General features: G+C 27.7%; 1 pseudogene; it reads right to left on the bottom strand.

The window, feature by feature from the left end:
* LOC134302867 (zinc finger protein 208-like) overlaps positions 1 to 10269 on the bottom strand; it is a 108520-nt pseudogene that overhangs the window by 16812 nt on the left and 81439 nt on the right.

The following is a 10269-nucleotide window of genomic DNA, read 5'->3' as shown; positions in this document are numbered from 1 at the left end:
GTGAATGCGCTGGTGTCTTTCGAAATGACACCGCCGATTAAAACCTTTTTCACACTGTGAGCACTGATACGGTTTCTCTCCAGTGTGAATGCGCTGGTGTCTTTTAAGATTGATCTTTTGATTAAAACTCTTCTCACACTGTGAGCACTGATATGGATTCTCTCCAGTGTGAATGCGCTGGTGTATTTTAAGATTGATCTTCTGATTAAAACACTTCTCACACTGTGAGCACTGATAGGGTTTCTCTCCAGTGTGAATGCGCTGGTGCTTTGTAAGATGACTCTGTTGACTGAAACTCTTTTCACACTGTAAGCAGGGATAAGGTTGTGCTCCAGTGTGAATGTGCTGGTGTCTTTCGAGATGACACTGTCGACTAAAACCTTTTTCACACTGTGAGCACTGATACGGTTTCTCTCCAGTGTGAAAGCGCTGGTGTATTTTGAGAGCACTCTGTTGAATAAAACCCTTCCCACACTGTGAGCACTGATATGGTTTTTCTCCAGTGTGAACGCGCTGGTGTAATGTCAAATGACCCTGTGTTCTAAAACCCTTTCCACACTGTGAGCAGGAATAAGGTTTTTCTCCAGTGTGAATGCGCTGGTGTATTTTCAGATTTGCCAGTGCTGTAAAACTCTTCCCACACTGTGAGCAGTCATACGGTTTAACTCCAGTGTGAATGCGCTGGTGGGTTTTAAGTTTACCCTGTTGATTAAAACTCTTCCCACAATGTGAGCACTGATACGGTTTCTCTCCAGTGTGAATGCGCAGGTGGGTTTTAAGATTACTTTGTGTATTAAAACTCTTTCCACACTGAGAGCACTGATGTGGTTTCTCTCCAGTGTGAATGCGCTGGTGTATTTTGAGAGCACTCTGGTACCTGAAGCTCTTCCCACACTGTGAGCAGACGTTTCCTTCTTCCTGTGTGGGACTGAGAGAGGTGTTAATGCTGACAGTACCAGAGGACGTTTGCTGATTACTGGAGCTTCTGGTGGGCGTCAGATCCTCACGTTCAGTCTTAATCTTCACCAGCGCATCATATTTATCATGGTTGCAGCTCTTGATGTGATTGTGGAGGTGATTTTGGGTTGTAGAGGAACGTGGACACGAGGAGCAGGAGAAATCCTTGTTCAGTTCTGAAGCACAAAATAATAAAATACATTTATAACATTATAAATTATAAACACTGTTAGTAATTGTTAGTCATTCATCACATCACTTGTAGTAGCTGTTCAAGATAAATAAATGAGTTTACCGAGTTCATCTTCATCTTCAGGTTCTTCCTTCTTCACAGGCTTCATCTGGAAACCTTCAAGCTGTCGGTCCACTGGAGATCCGTCACCTGAAATTCCATCAATATATGAAGAAGAAACTCAACAACTGGAGGAAATGGAAAGTCGTGGGTTTGCTTTTTAGGAACAAGGAAAGCTAAAAGAACTGTAGTGGTAAAAAAAAATGCTTTTCCGCAATAATAACCAGACCAGACCAGTTTGCCTTAGGAATTAAGAATACCCTTTATTCTTAAGAATGTAACGCCAGCGGGAAAGCTTCAGAACAAATCTAACCAGACCTTCCACTAGATGTTAACAGTCGTGTCTTTTATACTCTCAACATCAAATGCATACAGTTCGTATCCCATTGGCTAATTCCCCATGCATTGTTCAAAAGAATCAAGAGACCCCCCAGGGTGAAACAGATGTAAAAGGTTTAAAGACGAGTTGTAAATTTCAGACCCCCCCATGAGTGAATCCTGTCACTGGTGTTACCTTCCAGTAAACTTCAGTTGTAAACTATTTATTAGTTCCTAAATTACCCCATGCACATCACAAAAATTACAACAATCTCAAATCATACAAGTTAATACACACACACACACACACACACACACACACACACACACACACACACACAATATATACATAAAATGCCACCACAGAACTAAATACGTTTCTATAAAACTGTAAAAACCTGTAAACAAAGCTAAAAGAGCTTAATGAGTTTCTATAAAACTGTAACCACCTGTAAACAAAATTAAATTACTGAATGTGTTTCTATAAAGCTGTAAAAACCTGTAAACAAAACTAAAAGAACTTAATACGTTTCTATAAAGCTGTAAAAACCTGTAAAAAAAACCTAAAAGAACTTAATACGTTTCTATAAAGCTGTAAAAACATGTAAACAAAGCTAAAAGAACTTAATACGTTTATATAAAGCTGTAAAAACCTGTAAACAAAGCTAAAAGAACTTAATACGTTTCTATAAAGCTGTAAAAACCTGTAAACAAAGCTAAAAGAACTTAATACGTTTCTATAAAGCTGTAAAAACCTGTAAACAAAACTAAAAGAACTTAATACGTTTCTATAAAGCTGTAAAAACCTGTAAACAAAGCTAAAAGAACTTAATAAGTTTCTATAAAGCTGTAAAAACCTGTAAACAAAACTAAAAGAACTTAATACGTTTCTATAAAGCTGTAAAAACCTGTAAACAAAGCTAAAAGAACTTAATAAGTTTCTATAAAACTGTAAAAACCTGTAAACAAAACTAAAAGAACTTAATACGTTTCTATAAAGCTGTAAAAACCTGTAAACAAAGCTAAAAGAGCTTAATGAGTTTCTATAAAACTGTAACCACCTGTAAACAAAATTAAATTACTGAATGTGTTTCTATAAAGCTGGAAAAACCTGTAAACAAAACTAAAAGAATTTAATACGTTTCTATAAAGCTGTAAAAACCTGTAAACAAAGCTAAAAGAACTTAATACGTTTCTATAAAACTGTAAAAACCTGTAAACAAAGCTAAAAGAACTTAATACGTTTCTATAAAACTGTAAAAACCTGTAAACAAAACTAAAAGAACTTAATACGTTTCTATAAAGCTGTAAAAACCTGTAAACAAAGCTAAAAGAACTTAATAAGTTTCTATAAAACTGTAAAAACCTGTAAACAAAATTAAATTACTGAATGTGTTTCTATAAAGCTGGAAAAACCTGTAAACAAAGCTAAAAGAGCTTAATGAGTTTCTATAAAACTGTAACCACCTGTAAACAAAATTAAATTACTGAATGTGTTTCTATAAAGCTGGAAAAACCTGTAAACAAAACTAAAAGAACTTAATACGTTTCTATAAAACTGTAAAAACCTGTAAACAAAGCTAAAAGAACGTAATACGTTTCTATAAAACTGAATCAGTTCCGCTCAATTGATTCATCTTGCTGGATCGGTTCAGATGAATTGATTCGTCGGTACTGAATCATGTAGGATGTAAACAGTTAGCGGAGCAGTTTGTGTGTTGAAATAAATAAATCAATAACTCAATAAATAAATAAATGAAGATTTTACTTACACATGATTCACTTTAGTACAAACACATCAGCTGATGAAGCTTTTTCTTCTTGGTTGAACTGAGCTGGTGGATCTACAGGGTTCAGGTTTATTAGCGCCTCTACTGGACTGCAGTGTGAGAACTGATAGCAACACATTCATTCATTCAGCTGGATTTATCCTGATCAAGGTCGTGGTGCTCTTCATTATCATTCACTCTGTTTATTCACTTACACTGAATCCTATTCACCAGCATGGTGCTCCTTAAATAATGAAATATTTTGCTCAACTCTTCAATGCTCAGACAGGGTTGCCAAATTGCAACACATGGTTTCCACAGAAAATCCCCAAAAATACATGAAAACCCTCCCAAAACAGCACAGGATCAGCAGATGATGTTCAGCATTTCAGAAATAACGAACCAGTTAAACCAGCATGACCTACAAATGAATATCTTAAAATGTACAGATCAGTAATTATTCATTATAAAGGGACACGTTATTTTAGCTTGCATGTATTTGAGGTAGTTTAGCAAGTGTTTAAAATGCATTATTTATGATCGGACTTTCACCACTTTGGCATTGTGAGCGCTAAACAAGCCAAAAGAAAAAAAAGCCGAGCTGATGTCGTTGCCGTCTAACATATGAATCACTGTATTGATGGGCGTGGCAGCGTTGTCTTCTGGACTGGATAGAATAACTCGTCAATCAAAGTTCTGACAGCGGGTTGGATGTGGTGGGAGAATGGAGGCCTATTTATATTCCAGCTGCGTTTATTTATTTATATTTTATTAAGCCGCCAAAATGTTCTATGTTCCCTCCACCCATAGACAGGCCTGACTCCCCATTAACCAGCAGAACTGGTCATCTTACTTTTATGGGCCCTTGGTACCATAACATTTTGTCATCAGAAGTACGTTGCAGGCTCGTTTCCCACTGGTGTCTGACAGACAGTGGAGAGGGAGAAGGTATCCACCTGAATCATAGTATAAAGACGAGCAATAATGTCTTTTCCAGTTATTTCTACACCGAGGAGAGAATCTAACCTTGTTTTTCTGAGTACTGGTTTAAACCTTGTAGCTACACTTTATAGAGAAGTGATATTTAAATATAGAAATCATTTATAAACACAAAGAAATCAAATAAATGTTTATTTAAAGTCGTGTTTTTATTACTGTTCATCACAATCATGTTTAACTCATCATGAATTAAAACATCAGGAACCACAAAATATCTGACATATTTAAAAGAAAATAGTTTGATCTTATTAAAAGCGATTAAAAAGTTCAGTTCCTCGAGGTCCAGAACATTTATGGTGGGTGGATCTTTGTTGATCAGGATGCTTCATTATTACACTTTACATGCTGAAGGTTCCACTTTAAAGCAATGGAACAAGCTGCTCTAACTACTGAGCGATCTTCTGTGTAGGACTCACACCTCTCCTCATTACAATGTTCTCCTGAGATCTCCAGATGTCACCACCACCCTGGATTTAGATCCACTAGATTACTCCGTCTGTCCTACCAGATACCGTCTCCAATAATAAAGACTGACCACGCCCGACAGTCCATGAGAGGAGAAGCTTTTCTTCTAGGCCTCTTTCTCCTCACATCTGACCCACAATCCCATTCAGAAACCATCAACTAAAACCTGGACCACATGATACCGGAGCAGCAGTTTGCTTACAGCACGATTACAGAGCTGCTGAGCACAAACACACTTCCTTTCATTTGTCCAGTTCTCTGCTCAGTAAAACTCTTTCCTCACTGATGCACTTTCTCTCCATTGTGAATGCGCTGGTGTCTTTTAAGACTACTTCCTGTTGTAAAACTTTTCTCGCACTGTGAGCACTGATAGGGTCTCTCTCCAGTGTGAATGTGCTGGTGTATTTTTAGATCGATCTTTTGATTAAAACTCTTCTCACACTGTAAACATGGATAAGCTATCTCTCCAGTGTGAACACGCTGGTGTATTTTGAGAGTGCTCAGTTTATTAAAACTCTTCTCACACTCTAAGCACTGATAGGGTTTCTCTCCTGTGTGAATGCACTGGTGCAGTGTCAACTGACCCTTTGTTGTAAAACTTGTTCCACACTGTGAGCAGAAATAAGGTTTTTCTTCAGCGTGAATGCGCTGGTGTCTTTTGAGAGTGCCCAGTCGATTAAAACTCTTCTCGCACTCTAAGCACTGATAGGGTTTCTCTCCAGTGTGAATGCGCTGGTGTATTTTGAGAGTGCTCAGTTGATTAAAACTCTTCTCGCACTCTAAGCACTGATATGGTCTCTCTCCAGTGTGAATGCGCTGGTGTATTTTAAGATGACTCTGTAGACTAAAACTTTTATCACACTGTGAGCACTGATACGGTTTCACTCCAGTGTGAACACGCTGGTGTATTTTAAGATGACTCTGTCGACTAAAACTCTTCCCACATTGTGAGCACTGATATGGCTTTTCTCCAGTGTGAATGCGCTGGTGTATTTTAAGAGTGCTCAGTTGAATAAAACTCTTCTCACACTCTAAGCACTGATATGGTCTCTCTCCAGTGTGAATGCGCTGGTGTATTTTAAGATGACTCTGTAGACTAAAACTTTTATCACACTGTGAGCACTGATACGGTTTCACTCCAGTGTGAATGCGCTGGTGTAGTTTAAGATGACTCTGTCGACTAAAACTCTTCCCACATTGTGAGCATTGATATGGCTTTTCTCCAGTGTGAACACGCTGGTGTATTTTAAGATGACTCTGTCGACTAAAACTCTTCCCACATTGTGAGCACTGATATGGCTTTTCTCCAGTGTGAATGCGCTGGTGCATTGTCAACTGACCCTTTGTTGTAAAACTTGTTCCACACTCTGAGCAGGAATAAGGTTTTTCTCCAGTGTGAATGCGCTGGTGTACTTTCAGATGACCCTGCAATGTAAAACTCTTCCCACACTGTGAGCAGGAATAAGGTTTCTCTCCAGTGTGAATGCGCTGGTGTCTTTTTAGAGTGCTCTGTGAACTGAAGCTCTTCCCACACTGTGAGCAGACGTTTCCTTCTTCCTGTGTGGGACTGAGAGAGGTGTTAATGCTGACAGTACCAGAGGACGTTTGCTGATTACTGGAGCTTCTGGTGGGCGTCAGATCCTCATGTTCAGTCTTAATCTTCACCAGCGCATCATATTTATTATCGTTGCAGCTCTTGATGTGATTGTGGAGGTGATTTTGGGTTGTAGAGGAACGTGGACACGAGGAGCAGGAGAAATCCTTGTTCAGTTCTAAAGCAGAAAATAATAAAATACATTTATAACATTATAAATAATAAAATACATTTATAACATAAAATACATTTATAACATTATAAATAATAAAATACATTTATAACATTATAAATAATAAAATACATTTATAACATTATAAATAATAAAATACATTTATAACATTATAAATAATAAAATACATTTATAACATTATAAATAATAAAATACATTTATAACATTATAAATAATAAAATACATTTATAACATTATAAATAATAAAGTACATTTATAACATTATAAATAATAAAGTACATTTATAACATTATAAATAATAAAATACATTTATAACATTATAAATAATAAAATACATTTATAACATTATAAATAATAAAATACGTTTATAACATTATAAATAATAAAATACGTTTATAACATTATAAATAATAAAATACATTTATAACATTATAAATAATAAAACACATTTATAACATTATAAATAATAAAATACATTTATAACATTATAAATAATAAAACACATTTATAACATTATAAATAATACAATACATTTATAACATTATAAATAATAAACTACATTTATAACATTATAAATAATAAAACACATTTATAACATTATAAATAATAAAATACATTTATAACATTATAAATAATAAACTACATTTATAACATTATAAATAATAAAACACATTTATAACATTATAAATAATAAAATACATTTATAACATTATAAATAATAAAATACATTTATAACATTATAAATAATAAAATACATTCATAACATTATAAATAATAAAATACATTTATAACATTATAAATAATAAAACACATTTATAACATTATAAATAATAAAATACATTTATAACATTATAAATAATAAAATACATTTATAACATTATAAATAATAAAATACATTTATAACATTATAAATAATAAAATACATTTATAACATTATAAATAATAAAATACATTTATAACATTATAAATAATAAAATACATTTATAACATTATAAATAATAAAATACATTTATAACATTATAAATAATAAACTACATTTATAACATTATAAATAATAAAGTACATTTATAACATTTTAAATAATAAAACACATTTATAACATTATAAATAATAAAATACATTTATAACGTTATAAAAAAAAATATATTTGTAACATTATAAAAAATAAAATACATTTATAACATTATAAATAATAAAATACATTTATAACATAAATAATAAAATACATTTATAACATTATAAATAATAAACTACATTCATAACATTATAAATAATAAACTACATTTATAACATTATAAATAATAAAATACATTTATAACATTATAAATAATAAAATACATTTATAACATTATAAATAATAAAATACATTTATAACATTATAAATAATAAAGTACATTTATAACATTATAAATAATAAAACACATTTATAACATTATAAATAATAAACTACATTTATAACATTATAAATAATAAACTACATTTATAACATTATAAATAATAAAGTACATTTATAACATTTTAAATAATAAAACACATTTATAACATTATAAATAATAAAATACATTTATAACATTATAAATAATAATATACATTTATAACATTATAAATAATAAAATACATTTATAACATTATAAATAATAAAATACATTTATAACATTATAAATAATAAAATACATTTATAACATTATTTATAATAATATACATTTATAACATTATAAATAATAAAATACAATTATAACATTATAAATAATAAAATACATTTATAACATTATAAATAATAAAATACATTTATAACATTATAAATAATAAAATACATTTATAACATTATAAATAATAAAATACATTTATAACATTATAAATAATAAAATACATTTATAACATTATAAATAATAAAATACATTTATAACATTATAAATAATAAAATACATTTATAACATTATAAATAATAAAATACATTTATAACATTATAAATAATAAAATACATTTATAACATTATAAATAATAAAATACATTTATAACATTATAAATAATAAAATACATTTATAACATTATAAATAATAAAATACATTTATAACATTATAAATAATAAAATACATTTATAACATTATAAATAATAAAATACATTTATAACATTATAAATAATAAAATACATTTATAACATTATAAATAATAAAGTACATTTATAACATTTTAAATAATAAAACACATTTATAACATTATAAATAATAAAATACATTTATAACGTTATAAAAAAAAATACATTTGTAACATTATAAAAAATAAAATACATTTATAACATTATAAATAATAAAATACATTTATAACATAAATAATAAAATACATTTATAACATTATAAATAATAAACTACATTCATAACATTATAAATAATAAACTACATTTATAACATTATAAATAATAAAATACATTTATAACATTATAAATAATAAAATACATTTATAACATTATAAATAATAAAATACATTTATAACATTATAAATAATAAAGTACATTTATAACATTATAAATAATAAAACACATTTATAACATTATAAATAATAAAGTACATTTATAACATTATAAATAATAAACTACATTTATAACATTATAAATAATAAAGTACATTTATAACATTTTAAATAATAAAACACATTTATAACATTATAAATAATAAAATACATTTATAACATTATAAATAATAATATACATTTATAACATTATAAATAATAAAATACATTTATAACATTATAAATAATAAAATACATTTATAACATTATAAATAATAAAATACATTTATAACATTATTGATAATAATATACATTTATAACATTATAAATAATAAAATACAATTATAACATTATAAATAATAAAATACATTTATAACATTATAAATAATAAAATACATTTATAACATTATAAATAATAAAATACATTTATAACATTATAAATAATAAAATACATTTATAACATTATAAATAATAAAATACATTTATAACATTATAAATAATAAAATACATTTATAACATTATAAATAATAAAATACATTTATAACATTATAAATAATAAAATACATTTATAACATTATAAATAATAAAATACGTTTATAACATTATAAATAATAAACTACATTTATAACATTATAAATAATAAAATACATTTATAACATTATAAATAATAAAATACATTTATAACATTATAAATAATAAAATACATTTATAACATTATAAATAATAAAATACATTTATAACATTATAAATAATAAAATACATTTATAACATTATAAATAATAAAATACGTTTATAACATTATAAATAATAAACTACATTTATAACATTATAAATAATAAAATACATTTATAACATTATAAATAATAAAATACATTTATAACATTATAAATAATAAAATACATTTATAACATTATAAATAATAAAATACATTTATAACATTATAAATAATAAAATACATTTATAACATTATAAATAATAAAATACATTTATAACATTATAAATAATAAAATACATTTATAACATTATAAATAATAAAATACATTTATACCATTATAAATAATAAAATACATTTATAACATTATAAATAATAAAATACATTTATAACATTATAAATAATAAAATACATTTATAACATTATAAATAATAAATACATTTATAACATTATAAATAATAAAAT

The sequence above is a fragment of the Trichomycterus rosablanca genome, chromosome 2 (assembly GCF_030014385.1).
Source record: "Trichomycterus rosablanca isolate fTriRos1 chromosome 2, fTriRos1.hap1, whole genome shotgun sequence".
NCBI classification, from domain to species: domain Eukaryota; kingdom Metazoa; phylum Chordata; class Actinopteri; order Siluriformes; family Trichomycteridae; genus Trichomycterus; species Trichomycterus rosablanca.
This window is presented reverse-complemented; position numbering and strand designations above follow the sequence as displayed.